This window comes from Pseudopodoces humilis, chromosome 2, assembly GCF_049639895.1.
Source record: "Pseudopodoces humilis isolate 2021_Gansu_Grassland_sample_001 chromosome 2, ASM4963989v1, whole genome shotgun sequence".
In the NCBI taxonomy this organism is placed as follows: Eukaryota; Metazoa; Chordata; class Aves; order Passeriformes; family Paridae; genus Pseudopodoces; species Pseudopodoces humilis.
This window is the reverse complement of record NC_142201.1, coordinates 88,202,953-88,221,670: the sequence shown is the minus strand read 5'-3', so window position 1 is coordinate 88,221,670 and position 18,718 is coordinate 88,202,953. Positions and strand designations below refer to the sequence as shown.

Genomic DNA, 18,718 nt, shown 5'->3' with positions numbered 1-18,718 from the left:
AAAAAAGGAAAAGGAAGAGTAGCCCTTGGGTTCCTGGATCTCAGCAGAGCAGTCTTCATTTTTTGTCTCCTGGGTACGGTTTGAACATTGATTCTTCCTGATGATCTTAACATGTACACAGTAATATGGTTGGGAAACTTACCCAGCTGCATTTGTCAGTCAGGACAGACTGAAGACAGAAAATCAGTCTTGGTTTTTAAAAACCCCCTTGATATGTTTATCAGTAAGTATGTAAGAAAATTTAAACACCAGTGAAGATTTACTGGGCCCAAGAATACAGTAAGCTTGCAAAAACGGGTTTTTAAAAAGTCATAATGTAATATATGTAAGTCTTAGCAGTAAGAATATTCATTGCTAATGATGACCCTTACTGATACAAACATGAAGTCCTTGTTGCCTCAGTGCTTAAAGAACTTTGAATTATTGGAGATGATGGTGAGACCTGAGGTGGGAGATTAACTATCCCAGCTCATTGTGTCTTGTTCTGAAGTGAGCAGTGATGATTTCTGCGGGAGACAGAGCCTGGGCAAGTTATAGATAGGCGAGAGCACATACTTTTTTTTCTGTGTCTGTACATAAGTTTTGGTGTACACTGTAATATTGAGAAGCTATTAATAAAAGTTATACGTTCTTGTAGTTGTCACCTCTTAATAATTTCTCTCTAAAATAAATAATAGAATTTTTTCTTTCTGTCTCTCCAGAAAGCTCTTTGCTGTTTTCTTCTAAACTCTGAAGACAAGATCCCTTGATACTGATGTTCCAGACAGAGCTATTAGATCTGAGCCTCCAGACAGAGAAATTGAATTTACAGGCTTGATGTTGTAAGGTTTCAAAGAGCTGAAGGGGTGGAGAGAGACTGGCATGAAATACTACACTTTTCTCAGTTTTACTTTTGGGAAATTAAATAAACATTTAGAAATAAAATCATGAAAGCATTTTTTTAAATTAGATGTGTAAGCATTAGCTGTTCATTACATTCTCCCACTTGCAAACAAATTGTAGCAAAGTATCATTTGTCTTCCAAGAGTGTGGTGGCAAAGATTAATTTAATGTTTGTTAGGAAGTCTTAGATCCATGGAGAGAACCTATGAGAGGTGTACACAGATCATTATCATAATTTTATATATAATAATATTGTGTTCTTTCATTTTGCTGAGGAGCAATTTTTCAGTCTCAAGATCCTCTGTTCTCCACAAAAGTGGTCACAGCTAATTGTTATCTATTTTTTGGCTGGGGAAGCAAATTTCTTTTGCTGCATTCAGTGTTGCACAAGAAGTAAACGACTGAGCAAGAAATTAAGCTGGCAAAAAATTAGGCATATACAGTGAACACTTGAAATCTTGCTGATGTATTTGTTTCCTGAAGTGCCTCCTAGTACTGTTTTCTTAGCAGTGTTTCTGTAGTTAATGGGTTTAGCTCAGAAAAAAGTTGCAAATGCTCATGGTGGTTTTGTGGTCTCCTTGATTCCTTGCAGAAGGACCCAGTGGGGGGTGTTTTCCTTGAAATTGTTGCCTTCAACATTGTAGATAGTGGAAGAGGTGAATATGCTGTCTTCTGAAATTTTAGGAGCAGTCTGCCTTGACCCTTTGTAATTTGGAAAGGTGATACGGAGTCTCTAGCAAGACTCTTTAACAATATTGTCTGACATAATCAAGGTAAGCAACAACAAAATAGTTGAATGATTTGATTAAAATTTGCTGTTCCCAGTCACTTTGTAATGTCTGTTGCCTTGACTGTTGTGGTGGTGCTTTTTTACTGCCAGTCTGCTGTTTTATTAGAGTTTCCTAGTTCACAGAAATCCAGGTTTGCTGAGGTGCATTTCTGTGGTCCACGTTAGGTCTGTCTTTTCAATAGTGGGAAGGGAGATCCATTGATAGGTTAATTTTAAGAGTATTCCCTTTCACTTTGTAACATATTGCTCTTTAGATGGCTACAGATCTGGTAGGTTTGGTCTTAGCAAGGTGACATTTTGAGTATTGAATCTGTACAGTTAAAAGCAAGAGAAAGTCAGGCATCACTTTAGTGAGGGTTTGAGAATGTATTTCCAGGTTCAGTGTTTGCTTTTCCCTTTGTAAGTGTGAGCAGCTCTCTAAAAAGTGAGATATCAATGAAATAACCTCTTGCTCATCTATATTTATTCTCCTTTTGAGGCCTTGTCTTTGCTCTCTTCAGTGTCTAAATCAAAACAAGGAATCACACCATTGCTAACCCTGCAGGTTTAGCTTGTTATCTGAACATCAAGCCAGGCTTGTTCTGCTTCACTACAGTAGCACCCACAGGAAAAGGGCTCTAGATCTGAAACTTATCAGGGATTTTTGTTTATGCTTAAGACAAGTAATACATGTGACCTAGACTTCAACTTTTACTGTGCTGACACTATAGGAAACGCTTTCCTTGTCAGTAAGCTGATCTGTCAACACCAGAAGTAGTTCTAACTAGTGGCTACTTTTTAGCTGATTTTCTGGTCATTTTGGTTAGATGGACTCTAGGAGGATTGCCATGAACAGCTGAAACATCTAAGTGAAGGAATTCCTCAATAGCCTAAGTTTAGATGATCTGCAGCAGAATTCAGTATCACATTGTTCTCATTTTATGACAATGGCACATCTACAGCACCATCTATACAGAGTCTCTCCTTATGCCCTGAAGCTTGTGTTGTGTCCTGAGGAGCTCTGAATACAACTGTTGTGAGACATACAGCATCACATGTACCCTTCCCTTACCAAAACACTATATATGCCTTCTTCTCCACATTGATACAGGAAAATCAAGCCTCTGAGCCATGCAGTGATTGCATCCCCTGAAGAAATATGTCCCTTTTTTAATTTTAAGATCTCGTAAGTCTATTAAATCTCTGGGTTTAAGTTTGTTATTTGCATCTCCCTGTAGAAGTCTAGGGAGATAAGAAGGGAAAACAGTGAGTTAGTTGCACTTGGGATTCTCGCCAGTCTTTGTGGGATGGAAAATTCCTTCCTAATTCCATATCTGACTTTAAATTTGACCCTCAGCATGCGAGCAAGTTAGACCAACATACGCACTTAAGAAAAAATAGATCCTTTGTATCCTAGCAGGACACTGGTGCAACTTTTTCAGGGTCTCAGTCTAGCTGCTGCCAATCAGTGAAGCTTTGTCTTCCTTCAAGCATCCTAGAGCGTGCAGGTAAATTGGGCATCAGAAAAAAGAGCAGTTCTCTCCCTTCTGCAGGCTGTCCACAGAAGCCTTGAAACATGAGATTGAGTTATGGAGTTATTTCAATGCAGAGCCACGAGGAAGATGAGTATGTTGAGCACAGCACAGAAGATCACTGGTGCCCAGGGGAGAGTTTAGTTTTGTACATGCCAACATTAGTGATCAATCATACATTAAAACTGTCTTCTTCACTGCTAGCTTTTGTGTTTGTATCAGCTTTTAACAAATGTGGCTTCATTTTACAATCTAGAGGACTGATGAAAAAATATGGAATAGGTTCAGAACGAGATTGATCTCTGGGTGGTGTCTTTAGAAAATACTCTTTCATTGATACCATCCCCTAAACAAAACCTTTAAGATCTATCCATAAACTAGTTTTGAATCTATTAATTGCAACTTTTAATCTGGTCAGTCATATGCCTTGGATATGTTCATGTTGTACTCTATATATTGTCTTGATTTAATTCATAATGTCATAAAAAGAACAGTAGGAGTTCTTAAAAATATGGTTCAAATTAATATTTTATCCTCATTGATTGTTAGAAAGACTGCTGGCCTAACCCATTTCACTATTGCTCCCAGACTGATTTTGGGGTATAGTGCCTATAATTTCCTGGGCCTTCCTTCTTTAGTAGTTATTTAATAACTGCATACACTTGCAGTTCTCTGACCCTTTGAAATTTTCCCATTTTTCCATGAGTTGTTCAGTATCAACACGAGTGATTAGGAGAACTCCTTATTTAGTTTATTTTAGACTCCAGGCCTGTTGATTTGAAAACATTTAATTTTAGCAGATCTCGTCTCACATCTCCTTTTATTACCTACGGTGAATTTTGTTGGGCTGACGTAATATGGGATGATACTTTCTACAGCTTCATTCCAAGGACAAAACAATGTGCAAAGGACAAAATGTTTATTCGATATTTCCGCCTTTTTTGGATTGTCATTTACAGTTTTATCACCCGCATCTAGCAGTGGGCTCGTGGCCAGTCTCAGTCGCATTTTATATTTATAAAAATATCGGTTTTGCCTTTTTAGCTCTATTAACTCTTTAGTACTTCCTTGATCTTATAAACCTCCCTCATAAATTCCCTGCATACTTAGAATCTTAGCACTTATTATTAGTTCTTACTTTCCCCTTTCTTCAATGCTACAAATAAATGGGTTTTAGTATTTTTACAGCCAACTTTTTTTTCAGACAGCTTCTGGTTTAGTGTAAATATTTTTGTGCCTGAAAGTGCATTTTTGGTCCATGATTGGATAAGCTTAACACTTTAATTTACATTTCCCATTTTATTTTACACTACCAGTCAGTGGGAATGATGACTGCTAAAGTTTGTCCTGTTTAAAGCTCCAAGCCTGGTTGAAACCAGCCCTCCCTTACTGGCTGATGCCACATTCTTGCTTGAATATTGTGATTGTAACCACATCACCAGTATTGGTACCCAGGCAATTACCAGATGAAGGCAAGCACTAAAAATTCCTAGTCCATCAAAAACAATTCTGTGGCTGAGCTGATTGAGCTCTGACAGGGAAATTTTTATGTTACCACTAGAACCCTGGGAAACTTAAAAATCATCTTGTTGCTGGCAACTTGACAGGTACAGTAATTCCCCCTCAACACATTTTTTTCAAGTTAACAAAGAAACTGTATTAAGAATAAGGCAGGAAACATGAGTAAAAGGTTATTAGGAATGATTCTAGTGAGTTTTCTAAAGGAACCATTAGAGGTTGCAAGAAAATCCGTGAGTTCCTTTTCCTCCCACTGGCTCCTCACACTTCCTCCATGCTGTTTGCTGCCCCTGCTGTTGTGTTGATGGAAATGTGTACAAGGCTGTGCTGTAAATTAGAGCACCAAGGCCAAATCAGATTTTTAAAATGTTACCAGTGAGGATGTGTTCTGATTTACAGCAGGATCCTCTGGAACTTTTATCAGCCAAATATCTATTCTTGGAAGTTTTAATACGAGACATGAATAAAACACAGGATATTTTGTACCAGTCCCCAAGGCAGAGAACTAAAATAGATACAGGTTGTCCTGTACAGTGTCAAGTATAGAGCACTTCTATGACTTCAATACTGTATGAGCAATTCTGGCTCCAGCTTAAGGAGACTCTGCTCTGAGATAATATAGGACTCCCACTCAGAGAGGAAAAGGAGGATCAAAGCCAGGTAAATAGTTGGGATCTTGTTGGGGATGATGAGAGCTTATAAAAAAAAAAAAGACCATCCAAAGGGAGGGCTGTCCTTTCCACTGTGAAGTAATTTTTTTGGTTTCTCACTTTAGGTGAAGAGGAATCTGGTTCATCTCCTGATCTTGCACTCTTCTTGTTGCTGAAGAATAGATCCCTTAAGGAAGAAGTTCCTCACCTTTTGAAAGTTAGAAAAGGGTCTTTATTTCTTTCTCTTTTTTTGATATTCTCTGAGGCAAGGTGTAGCATTTCAATCTTTGAGTGGTTTATGGGATGCCAAGAAAAAATTTGAGTTGTTCAAAAGAGGATAGAATGGTTTTCTTTGGGTAGGTAGCAAGATGCCTCCCAGGAGAGGAGAAACTACAGCTGAATAGACATTTGGCTAGTGGTATGAGCTGCTTCCTTTGCTATTCCTGAAATAGTCACTCTTGTCACCTGCCTTTCCTCTCACCTTTTCTCCACTCACTTTTCCCCTCCCACTTAGATAATGAGAGCACCCATTATCTCGGCCCTTACTCAGTGGGAATGGAGTGAAGCCCTATGGTTAAGGGGCCAACTTCAGTAGAAAATTACTGGAAGTAGAAATGCTTATCCAAATCTGGCCCTCTTCTGGTACTCCTTCATTTGACACATTAATCCTGCCACCAGAAGAACTAGTCAGCACAATGCCCCATTATAATTAAAACTACACACATAAATATCTAGTAAAGGTAGAAAATATGGGTTTGGTGGATTTGCATTTCCTTTGCCTTCTCTTCTCTTCTCTTCTCTTCTCTTCTCTTCTCTTCTCTTCTCTTCTCTTCTCTTCTCTTCTCTTCTCTTCTCTTCTCTTCTCTTCTCTTCTCTTCTCTTCTCTTCTCTTCTCTTCTCTTCTCTTCTCTTCTCTTCTCTTCTCTTCTCTTCTCTTCTCTTCTCTTCTCTTCTCTTTCTTCTCTCTTCTCTCTTCTCTCTTCTCTCTTCTCTCTTCTCTCTTCTCTCTTCTCTCTTCTCTCTTCTCTCTTCTCTCTTCTCTCTTCTCTCTTCTCTCTTCTCCCTTCTCCCTTCTCCCTTCTCCCTTCTCCCTTCTCCCTTCTCCCTTCTCCCTTCTCCCTTCTCCCTTCTCCCTTCTCCCTTCTCCCTTCTCTCTCCTCTCTTCTCTCTTCTCTCTTCTCTTTTTTTCCACCTGCTGAAATAAGCACAGCAGAGCTATTTCTTTATCATGCTCCTGCTCCTGCATTTTTCCAACCCAATTAGGCCATTACTGGGGCTAAATGAGGCATAGAGCCTCCAAAAGTCACACCGTTGTCCCGGAGATGAAGCGCGTAGAGCTGCAGAGCTGGCAGGCAGGCAAGGTGGCTGGGGCTCACCAGAGTGTGGCCCCAGGTGTTTTTCTGCTCCAGAAAGATCACCTTCAAAAAGGAGTGAGGGGGAAGTCAGTAAAAGAATATTATATTTTAAAGTGCTGTGGTAACAAGAAGTGGCCACATTGTGTTCAAGTAACACAGTCGTGTTTCTCAGGGATGCACAGAAGTGGGTGGCCATGGTGTCTTCTGATTTCTGAATAGTGTGGCAGAATGGGCCATGAAGACCATGAAAGCTTTCACATATCTTCCAGTAGTTCTGGTATTAATTTTCTGCTTGCTGGTCAAGAACTCACTCCCTGTCCTTAGGTCTGTAGTGGACTCCCCTGATAGACAGCTGGTATTCCATCATCCTGGCTCCCTATCCAGCTGAGAGCCTTCAGTCATTCGTATCATGCAAGTTTGTGTAATAAAGCAGGGTGCTCTTCAGTTCTTTCCATTCCTTCCTGTATTTGCTTCTATTCCCAACTAATAGGAACTCTTTGTTGGATATGAAAATGATGCAGAGGAGGAGGTTGTCTCTCCTGCCTTGAAGCTCTGTTATTCCTCACCAATCATGCTTAAATTATGAACTGGAAAAAGTTATGTTGTAATATCAAACACAAAAGGAAGAGGCTGTATTTTGAAAGGCAGATGACACAAAGCCTAGCAATTCAATTCATTAAAGCCTAGCATCCCCTGCTTTATTTCAGAGAGGAGTTTTGCCAGAAAAGATGATAATTTTCCATCATATGCTGTTTCAAGAACATGAGGTGTTGTTTGCGGAAAGAAAAATAACACATGCACTCTTATAAATTTTCTTTTTGAACAATGAAGATAATAGATGAATTTTGCTGTGAATTCTCTTTGCTGTGAGTACAGATTATTTTGGAAGCTAAATAGCTTTGCTTGTCCCTACCTGCACTTGAGTTCTGCTGTCTTTACTCTCACTGAACAATACCTTAGTTACCAGCTAAATTATATGAAAATTCCAGAAGGTTGTGGTAGTAGTAATACTAAATTCACCAACTAAATAAATGTAGAAATGAGAAAGATACAATTCCTAGCCTTTTTCTGATCTAAAAGCACAATAGTGGACCTGTTGAGATAGATGTACTCAAAAGAAGCCCACACTTGTGCATTATTAGACATGTTACTTTGGATTTAGTTATTTGAGGTGCTAGTCTAAAAAGATGCTCTTCACTTGGGCAGTCTCCCCAGCAAGTGCCATGCTCCTGGTCTTCCTCAGGGCCAAATCCAGCTGATTTGGTTAATTGCATCATCATGAGCAGTTTAACATAAACTGCCAGAATTTTCAAGAGAAAGCTAAAGTGAAGGTTCAAGATGTATTTTGATGACTCTTTGGAGCTCCTGATCACCTCCAATAGTGATGCAATAAAAAAATCACTGGGACATTGTGATATCTGGTGATTGTATCAACTGAGGAGGTTGATAGGGAAATTCCAGTAGGGGAGTGTTTGATTTTTTGCTTTTTTTCTTTTATAAAATTAAGGCTGGTTTTCATAAAACTTTGTCCTATTTGCTTAATCAACTGCTAGCTAATGGAGCTAGATGTATCCTTTATTAGACACTAGCCCTCTAATTGTCTAACACAACATTTTTGAAGCAGGCATCACTGAATATTGCTGGAGGCTGGTTCTTGTACCGAATGGACTGTTATTTGAACCTGGATGGAAATTTCCAGCATCCTCTTGTATTACAGGGCAGATAACATGCATCTGTAGGTCTCAAGATGAATTCTGTAAAAAATTGAGTAAAGTATTTACACTTGTGTACTCCATCTTATACAAGTCATTGTGGAAAGTTTGCTTCCTACAAACTTGTAAATAATATGATGCATCCCTGAAGAGGTCAGGTGGTGCAATAGGGGAGAGCAATGCTGGCTGCCTACTTGTCAGTACTGGCTGGTGTCATGGGTCTGTGGTATCATCTTACTGATATCTGCAGCCACAAAGTGCAGCCCCACAGGCCCAGCCAGCATTTCCTGGGTGAATAAAGTAAATAATCATAACTGATAAACAAGTTCTTGCATATCACACTGATCTTCCTGTGCATTGCCCAGGCAGATGAGGGTCACTGTTCCTATTCCAGGGGTCAGTGTATAGTGTACAGTATTGTATTCCTCCCTGTGCCCCATTCCATGGGACATGCTAGCACAAGCCAGCTCTGCAAAGAAAACTCAGCCAAACTTACCTTCTCTCACTGTAGAGTGGGACATGTGCCTGTCTGTGCCCATAACTCACCTCCCCTCACTCTTGCAGTTCTACTCTTGAATTTCTTCTGTGCCTTTCACTGATCTATTTTAATGATTTTATGGGTTTAGCAGAACTTCTGTCCTTACTAGAGTTCAATATTTCTGATGACTTTTCCAAGACTCCCTTTACATTGACTCTGTTTTCTTCTCCTGGGGACCCTATTCACTCCTGCCTTCTCTAACAGGAAGAGGTTACATGTCGTGTACAGGCAAAAGAAATACAAAAATAGAAAAGAATGTTTTGGTATTAGAATGAAAGGAGGAGAGAGAAGAAAACTGGAGAAGGAACAATAATTATTCAGTTCAGAAAATCATATTGAAGAGAAAATAAGCAATGTGAAAATGTTAAAAAAAAAAAAGAATAATAAAAGAAAAATAAAAGTCAGCCTGTGACAGTGGAGAACTAGAAATATAAGAGGAAGGATTAGGAAAAAAAGGCGACAAAAATCTGTAAGAATTTATTAATAAATCATGCTGGACTCAGTATAAAAAGAAATTATCCAACACAAAGAAAGTGTTTATTTGTTTTTAATAATAGTATAAATGGAAAAAGAGCAAACAGCCAGAGGCTACTTTAGTCTCTGATTCAGCAAACCACTAAAGTACATACTAAGCTTTTAGAATCTACTAAATTTCATTAAAGACAAGTCTCACTAAAGTTGAGCACATACTTAAGTGTTTTTTCTGAGTTGGATTTATGTTGAAACTGGCTCAGAATTACAGTTGTCCTTATTGTTTGGTTCACTGAGGATTCTACTGGGGGAAAAAAGTGATCAAATAAAGCATTTTACTTCAAGTGCAGATGTTTTTTTAAAAACAAAATCAAGTCAAATTAAAAGAAATTAGGAAGCAAAATTTGTTTTCCCCTTGTAAGCAATTTGACAAAGCTCGATTTGAAAAAGTGTTTAGCTCTCAGGTCTGTGTTTTATTTTTTTGCTAGAGAAAAACCTGAATCAGCCTTGACTCAGCTGGTACTCAGTTTGACATCTGTTGACATGGATAAAGCAAAGTTGCAATACGTTTCTAAAACTATTTCCGGACACTATTACAAGTTGGGAAGCAAAGTCTCAGACTAAGTAATTGACATATGGCTGCCCAGCCAGGCAGGATAAAGAAGCAGGTATCATGTCAAGGGTCTTCCCCTCGCCAGCTGTGGGAGAACACCACTTCCAACAAACCCATACCGAATTGTAATCAGAAACATGATATCCCAGTTTATTTAAAAGCTGTATTTAACAGACATATTGACTTTTCTTAGGGTCTTGCACCTAATCCTGATTGATCATAGAATGTTTTGGAAATAAGAATTTTGCTGATATAAATCAGATTCTCTTCATGTTTATTTACATGGTCTCAGCTTATTTGCTCTTCTTGTTTTGTAGAGGAATGATCAAAAATTGGTTGATTAACTGAGAGAAATACAGAACTATAATAATGCATTGCCCTATTTGAGTATTCTTGAGTATTCTTTTTCTGTTGTTTCATCTTCCCTGACCTTTTGATTTGCTAACCAGCAGATCTAATGCTGGCCAATCAAAAAGTGTGACATCTCTTTTGAATAGCACTCAACTAAACTGTTTAATTTTGATTCTAACTACTCACAAATGACTGACTACTTTGGCACCTTCCTGACCCCATCTCTGTTTTTTTCTCCCTCACAATGTAGAACAGAAAAAAAAGGCAGTTCAAGGTGTCCTATCCTGGTGACCAGACCTTCTAACATATTGTTTTCTAAAGACAAGGAAGAAGGACAAAAATTAGAGAGAAATGTAAGGTATGGAGCATCCAGGAGTTGATAACAGCAGTAATTCCTCCTTATTCTTTCCAGAAAGACTACAGCAACACAGTTTCATAAACTTGTTCTTTGACTGGCATGTTTTGGTATTAAAGAACTGAGCTGAAGACTCTTGATTTTCTTGTAGAAAAGCTCATCTTAAAAAAAAGTGGGTTTATGCAAAGAGCGTAACACAATCATGTTGTTTTATGGGCATGATGAGAAAGGAAAAAGGACTCTGCTAGGGGGATTCAGTCCTTCTGTCAGCCCCAGAGATGTTTCTTCTAAGAGAGGAAGAAGATAGATTAGAAGCTAGGAAAGATGAAGAAACTTCCCAGTTACCTCTCCAGGGTCATTTCGGAGTGGTGGACTTCACTTCTGTGGGCTGTGAACACAGCACGTTAACACTTCTCTGTGTCCCAAGGCCAGACACACAGGAAAGATTAATACTGCAAATCAGGAGCTAAGATCAATTTGGTTGGGTGGCACTTGCTTGGCAAAGCTCCTGCACTGGATGTCGAGGAAAGGCTTGCTTGAGATGCAGGAATGTACATATGATGTGCAAGAATGTAAGGTGTCCTGAAAGGCACACAGTGTGAGTGCATGACTGTTTCACCTGCAGACAAAAGTCTGAACAACTCAAAGTTCACAAACCACAACCTACTGCCATGTGCATCATGCCACAAGGATGGAGATGGTCTTTACTCTCCAGAGTATCCCCTAGGCATTTCTTCTTCGTCTGCTCAGGAGGGTCTAGTTACATCCCAAAAATACAGGATGGGGTAAAGTACCTTTGACTGAAATGCACACTCGTTAGCATGGTTGAGACTTTCTTTATGAGCAAGGAAAGTCAGAGAAATCAATTTAATAAAAAATGTTACCTTAGCAAAGTATTTCCCTTCATATTTTATTGCAGCTCTTACAGGTCTCCCTTAATCTCCTCCATATATTAAGACAAAAATCATTCAAACTACCAAGAAGCCTTTAGATTGGTATTATATCAAAGGCATCTTTTTATCCGCTTTAAACAATTGATAAAATGATGGGCTTTTTAACAGGAGAGGTAGGAAATAAGCAAGTTAGCAAACCATGGCACAGCAACAGAAGGTCAGAATCTGGAACACAGAGGGGCAAAACCAGACACCTTTTAAGATGTAGACAAGATGATTCCCTGCTACCTGTAGTCTCTGAGATTGCTCAAGGGTCCAGCGCAACTCCCACCATAAATTAATCAGTAACCAGTGTGTTTATGGCAGTTTCCCAAAAGGTTGCAAATGAGCTGCTGTGGCTCTGGAACCCCATAGGACTTAGAAATCTCTCCAAGCCCACCTGTTCTTCATGGATCCTCTTGGGTGCTGTAGCTCTTTAGTGTGTCTTAGCAGTTCTAATGAATTTGTCACAGGTTGTTTCTTGTCCAAGATGCCTTGTTAAACTCATGCATTCCAATGTTCCTTTGGATATGTACACGCATGCACTTTTTACGCGTGTCCTGAAGAAGACATAAGAGTGGTAAGAACTGTCTTATTCCCTTCCAGTATTTGTTTCAGAGGTCTGTGATACAGCTTGTTGCAATGAGCCTTAGTTCTTATTGCAGAAAACACTTAAACCCTTCAGAGGAGCAAAACCAGTTTTGCCTATGAGGTCCCTGGAGCTGCTTCTCAGCCTGACTTACAGCCACACCTGTGAAGAAATTACTCCAAAGACATAAGTCACCCTCCACATGGATTTCCATCAAGCACTCACCACTCAAAAACCACTTATAGCTCTGTGTTTGCTAATGGTGTTCGCTGAGTGCATCCAATGAGTCTCTGAGGTATTTTCTATTGCCACTTCTGTTTTTTTTGCTTCCTGCCATCAGCAAACACAGAATTATTTCCACAAAAGAATATCACATCCCAGATTGCACTGATCAGGGATATTGAACATGATACTGATGCAAGTTACTTGAGAAATGTTATATGAATCCCAAAGGCAGGTACAGTCCTGGTGGAAAGGTGTTTGCTACAAAGCTGTGCAATTGCAGCTGTGTGGCTTGGTATGAGATTGTATGCACTTCACGAGCATGTGCTTAAGTAAGAGGGAAATCAGAGGCCTTGTAATTCCACGTTAAATCCACACATGGTAAATGCTGCCTGTGGGCAGGTTTGGATTTTTACCTGGTTATGCAACAGTCAGGAGCTGATGCTCTTTTGACTGCTGTTGCTACAACCAGAGTTGTTTGGGACTCTGTGAAACAAAGTGTTCTGCTTATTCCTGGTTCCACTTTCTATATCTGCAGTTCCCAAGAGTGTGGAACATCAGCCTCTAACATTTTAGGCTTCCATGATCTCAAGTGTTGAGCAGAGTATCAGTAGTGACATCCTAGGCATGTTTCTGTCACTCTCGTATTCTGTAGCGCTAAACAGATCAGGGTGAGACTCCCCACTTTCATAGTAGGTTCTGTATTATTTGGACACCAGTATATAACTTTAGGAGGAAAGAAAAGCTAAAGATCTGGCTGCTACATAAAAATAATGTTATGGATATGAAAACTCTGGAAACCTAAATGGTAACTCTCAGACAAACTTGATGATGTTGGTTATATCAGACATAGCAGAATTAAATGTTACAATTGCCTGGTTTACTGTATTGTTTTTAATATTTTGTTTTTCCTGGAGAAATGAGAATGTTACTATAGAACAAATGGTCAGATTTTTCATGACCAGACTAGGTTCTTAGATCTACAGTTCCTCCTGCAGTCTCTTCCTCCTAGTGTTAAGTATATGGCTTTCTTCATTTGAACTAAATCTTTTTATATATATGAGCTTCAGCAGCTTCTTCAGTACTGTGGCTGATTTGTGTGCTGTGGTTTTGGCCTCCTCTTAGCTTTTGCAATCCCAGGTGAGACTATAATATATAATTTTTAACATAGATTTGCTATAGTGTAATAGTATATTAACATCTTGATTTCTGCCAGAAAAATACCATCTATAACAGATAACATGCCCTTAAGGTAATAACAGGGCATGGAAGTACTGTCCTGGTGACCCTGATGATCTTGATTATTTTGTAAAATCTTTTTATTGGTTAAAGCTCTTGAATTCACATTTTGTATTTAGTTCAAAACCAAGTGTGTGTGTAGTGTTTTTAGAACAGAATCATTATTCTAAATCTGAATTTTTCTCTACACTCATCTGAAATCTCCAAATTTTTCCAAGGCTGAGATTCCATCTCTCAATCATGCTATTTGTCCAATTAAAGACCTTCTTATTTTAGGCAGTGTATTGTGTAAGATTTGTCATTTTCTCCATAGGCAAAAAGTTCTTTGTAGTAAATCTTTAGCTAATACTTGCCTTGTTTAAAGATGGAGCAGTTTAATTCCACAAAATGCAAGCACAGCTCCTCCATTTGAGCACCCCAACACTCTGGTTTTGATTGCATCTTTGATGCACTTGTCCGTCATTTTGATCAAAGAGGTACAGGAAGGTTGAGCTAATGCTTGCTCTGGTGACAAATATGAACAATTTACTTTTTCTCATATTGTCATGGTACCTAAGCACCAGATGTATGGTCTGGTCTTAGAAGTATGAAGACTTATATTTTGTGCCCACTGTCCACTGAAGTATCATTCTTTAGCTTCCTTGGGGCATCCAGGCCTCCCAAAAGCAGAATGAACCTGCTGTGTGGGAGGCCAGGGTCTTCTTGAGTCTGGGACAGCCTTTTTTGCATGGCTGTAAGCAGGAATCTTTCCATTCTCTGCTGTGAAAAGGTCATGAAAGCCCCGGAGACTTAATTGAGCTTGTTCATACTGGTTCCTTGTTGGTGTCCAGGATGATCATATGAAATTTTGCATGTGAAATTGAACTAAATGTGAGGGAAAAGCTTTTGGAAAATTATAATTTCTTTTGAGGTTTCATGGCCTTGTGAATATAAACATGCTGAACTTTGCTTTGTGTTTAGTTGATAAGTTACCATAAGTTAACAATATCATGCTGTTCCAAAAAAGACAAACACCATGCTGAGATGTACAAACAGGGCTGTAGCCTGCAAGACACATGAAGTAATTCTTCTACTTTGCTCAGTGCTTGTAAGGGCCAAGCAAGGACACTGTCCATTTCTGGGCACTGGTCAGCATTAAGTGTGGAGACATGCTGGAGAGAGGCCAGGGGAATGAGAAAAGAATAATCTGAGCTCAGGAAAGCATCTTTGTGGAAAAAAAGTTAATTTGCTTGGTCTAAAAAAAAAAGTGGAGGTGAATCAAATCCCAAACAAGGTGGTTATGAGCAGGGAGGCACTGGCCTTCATGTGGTAGATGGGAGAAGAAGACAGGCTTAAGCTGTGACAAAAACCACTAAAGTTATATGTGAGAAAACATTTTCTTTGGTAAGAGCAGAGAAGCATTGAAGGAGGCTGCTCTGAGTGTCTGATTGGTTTCTTCCTGACAAGGCTTTAGAGCAAATATGCCAGGAATTGCACTACTATTGTTGAGCCCTTCTTGGGCTAAGGGGCCAGCTTCATGGTCCCTTGAGATCCTTCCCATGCCAGCTCTTAGATGTACCTGAGCAGCTGCTGTTGAGAGTTGTGGTTAGTTACTGTTTGATTAATAATTGCTTCATAAGTAATGCATGCCGTGAATGTGCCATCCAGCTTCCTTTCACAACAACAACAACAACAAAAAAAAAAAAAAAAAAAGAAAAAAGAAGAAGATACATTGAACATTTTGGCTTTTCTGCCTGATTTAGTCTGGCAACTAAAACTTTCATTCAGCTGGCAAAATGGTACCAATTGTTGCAAGCTTTTCAAATACTCACAGCTGGTACCTGGGTACCATCCCTCCCCACCTCAGCTACTGTTCCTGCCCTGGCAATAGCTGCCTTACAGACCATCCTATTCCTGGAACCAGTTCAAATTCCTCCATGGAAGCTTTGAAGCTCTCTTCCAAGACAGTTCAGAATCAAAATGTCTGATACTTAATGAAACAGAGTGGAAAAACTATTGAGGATTATTTTTAAAAGGGGAAGGAGATTAAAAATCAGGCCATTTAAAAAAAAATAAAATTACTGTTTCTTTTTTATATTTTTCTTGCAAAAGTAGTCTTATGGAATTTTATTGGCTGAGTAAATGTACAAGGAAAAAACTTTCTGCATTGAAGAGCTTATAATCAAAGAATTTATGTGCTAATACTAAATAATGTTTTACATGTAAAAACATTTGCGAAGGAAGAAGTAGCAATGGATTCCATCTCAATTCAGTTGCTTGTTAATTTAATATATTTTTTATTTATTAGCTGAAAACTTCAGGATCACAGTAATTTGTTCTATTTGTAGTAAAATTTCCACCTGTGGTATGCTAAGTTTTATGTCTGGAAAGATACATCAGCAGGTAATTCAATTGTTGTCTGTGTAATGCTTTCCTTTAATAAGGAAGAGGCTCATAATCTTAACCTAATTATAGAAAAGAGAGCTGAAGGAAAATTTGATGCAACAGAAGTTGATACTAGAGGATATTATCTGGGGCACTGGCAGCAAGCTCACAACTGTTCATCACGAAATTGGTATCTTCACCTATTATGTACAATATTATATATATATTATGTATAATGTTAAGTATAATATTATGTACAATATTTATCTTCAGGTGTGCAGGGCACTTGAAAGCAGCTGTGAGTCCTCTATCTCCCATTAAATGAGTTCAGTTTTCCAGCTATAGCTGAAACTTGGGTATGGAGAGTTGTAAATTTGGACACTGGGATTTATGAGAAGCTGAGCATACACTTAGTTTTGCTTTTCTGTGCCAGTGCATCTTTGGACATTTATCCTTCAGTTTGCTGCCTCAGGGGTGTGCTTTATATATATGCAGCCCATCTTTTTCCCAGACATCATCTCTGATGTTACTTCAGTTCTGTGTCCTGTCCCTGAGAACTGCTAGTTCCAAATTATTCAGGGGGATACCAACCCTGATGTCCTATACCATTAACGAATAATTTTCTTTTCATTGTCTATTCCATTGTCATGCTCTTGAACGACAACTTAGACTACTAAGTGATGTAAATGCTGTGTTAAAATTTACTGTGTTTTACCAGTTAGGGTGTTTTGACTTTGTCTACTGTGACAAAAGAGAAATAAGAATGTGAATTTACATTTTCTACATTTCATACTTCAGCCATGTACTGTCTTGTGCTGAAGAGTTCCTAAATATTCAGTAGCATCAGCCCAAACACCTCCACAGCAACCCAGCAAAATAAATTATACTGTCTGTCTGCTGCTGATGGAAACAGTTTCCTTTTTCATAAGCGAATAACCCCAAAGGCAAAAGAAAGACTTATTAAAGTAAAAGCAGAAAAATTGAGTAGTAAATCAGCAGGGTGTGGTCTTCCCACAGCAATTGGGGAAGTCACTGACTGCATCCCATCTTGGTTGAGTCCTACGCATGGTTCCTTGCCCAGACTCTGGGGACATGTCAGAGCATGCGGTCCTCCAGGTCCCTGCTATCCCAGAGGGAGCTGGGGATGAGCTGAGCTAAAGAGCATTAGTCAGACCATCCCATGTCTTTGCAGTGTCTCTTCAGAAATTACTCTCCCTGTTTCAAACATCTCACCTCTAAGTGCTGGCCCTGCCTGTGCTGGTCCTCACTTCAGGACACTGTATCAGCACTTCACTTGTGTTTGTATCTTTCCTGAAACCACAGGTGATGGGAGGAACATGACATTTCTCTAACTGAAATATGGAAAAGTGTTCTGTTCTTTATTCTGTTGGGCACTGAAAAAGCCAAAACCACCATCCATCCACCAGAAAAGATCAAAACCCAGACACTTCGTGACACTTACTTGTTGCATTGCTCTGTCCTATCCTGATCCTGGTTCTGGTTAAAATTCTATCATCCAGCTGTCAAAGGGCCACATTCCGATACCTAGACATATCTTGATATCTAGCCAAAGATTTGACTGCCCTTGCCAATAAGAATGCACTTGTTCAAGCCAGGCCCAAAGAATAGTTCAGAGTGGACCCGCCACAGAGAATTGCAGTGTCTGCCCAGCTAATTGCAGTGACCACAGAGGCATGAGAACAACAGAAGCCTTGTCCCTCCTCTCTCATTGACTGCTGCATACGAACCTTCATTGTAATGAAAATGTATGAAATAGTTACACATGCTTGGTGATCATACAGGATGCATGATCATCCAGACTGCTACCAGAAGCCTCATGATTGCAGTTTTTCCTTGCAGTAACTCTTTATTTGACCTAGGTGAAGATCAAATCCATATAGCTTAATTTAGTGATAATAAGTCAGCCTCATAAAAAAGTTCTCAGCACTTAAAAACTCTGGATGACTTGCTTCAGAAATTAATTGTCCTCAGAATTAGCAATGTATGCCTAGCTTCTACTCTAAATTTGACTAACTTCAGATTCTTACTACTAGCTTTTAGACCTGTTTCAAATAGGCTGAAGAGCTGTTCATTGTGAATTTTCTGTGCTGTCTCCTCTCCTGTAGCCATAGCCATTTTTATATGCCATAATTAAGTTAGTTCTTCGTTTGGGAGGCCTGTAGACATGCTGCAGGGAAAATGTATTGAGCATGGAGAAGCTGCAGTATTTTTCATCCCCAGGAAACAGACTTCAAAGGCTGCTATAGCTAAGCTTTCAATGGCATGATTGCCGAACCTTTCAAGTCTTCATGATTCATTATGGAGAATTATCTTGGTTTCAAATGCTTCCCTGGAATTCATTCTCCCTTTCAATACAAAAGAACTCTTTCTGGGGACCTTGTTTTATTTTTAGCAAGGATAAGTTCAAAGTCAGAGGGTTAAGAATGATCAGTGGACAGTAGATGAAGGACCAACACCAAAAGATTATTAAGGTTATTTGCTTAAGAGAAGGGCTTGATTCTTACTGCATTTGATGCTCCCTTATTCCCTACTTGCCCACCCAGGTCTCACAGTGTGCTCTGTTCATGAACACTGATCAGATCACAGGTTTTACAGCATCTGCTAT

General features: G+C 39.2%; 1 protein-coding gene across 1 annotated transcript in view; it reads left to right on the top strand.

Moving 5' to 3' along the window:
* CASR (calcium sensing receptor) overlaps positions 1 to 18,718 on the top strand; it is a 73,769-nt gene that overhangs the window by 12,794 nt on the left and 42,257 nt on the right. The window lies entirely within an intron of this gene.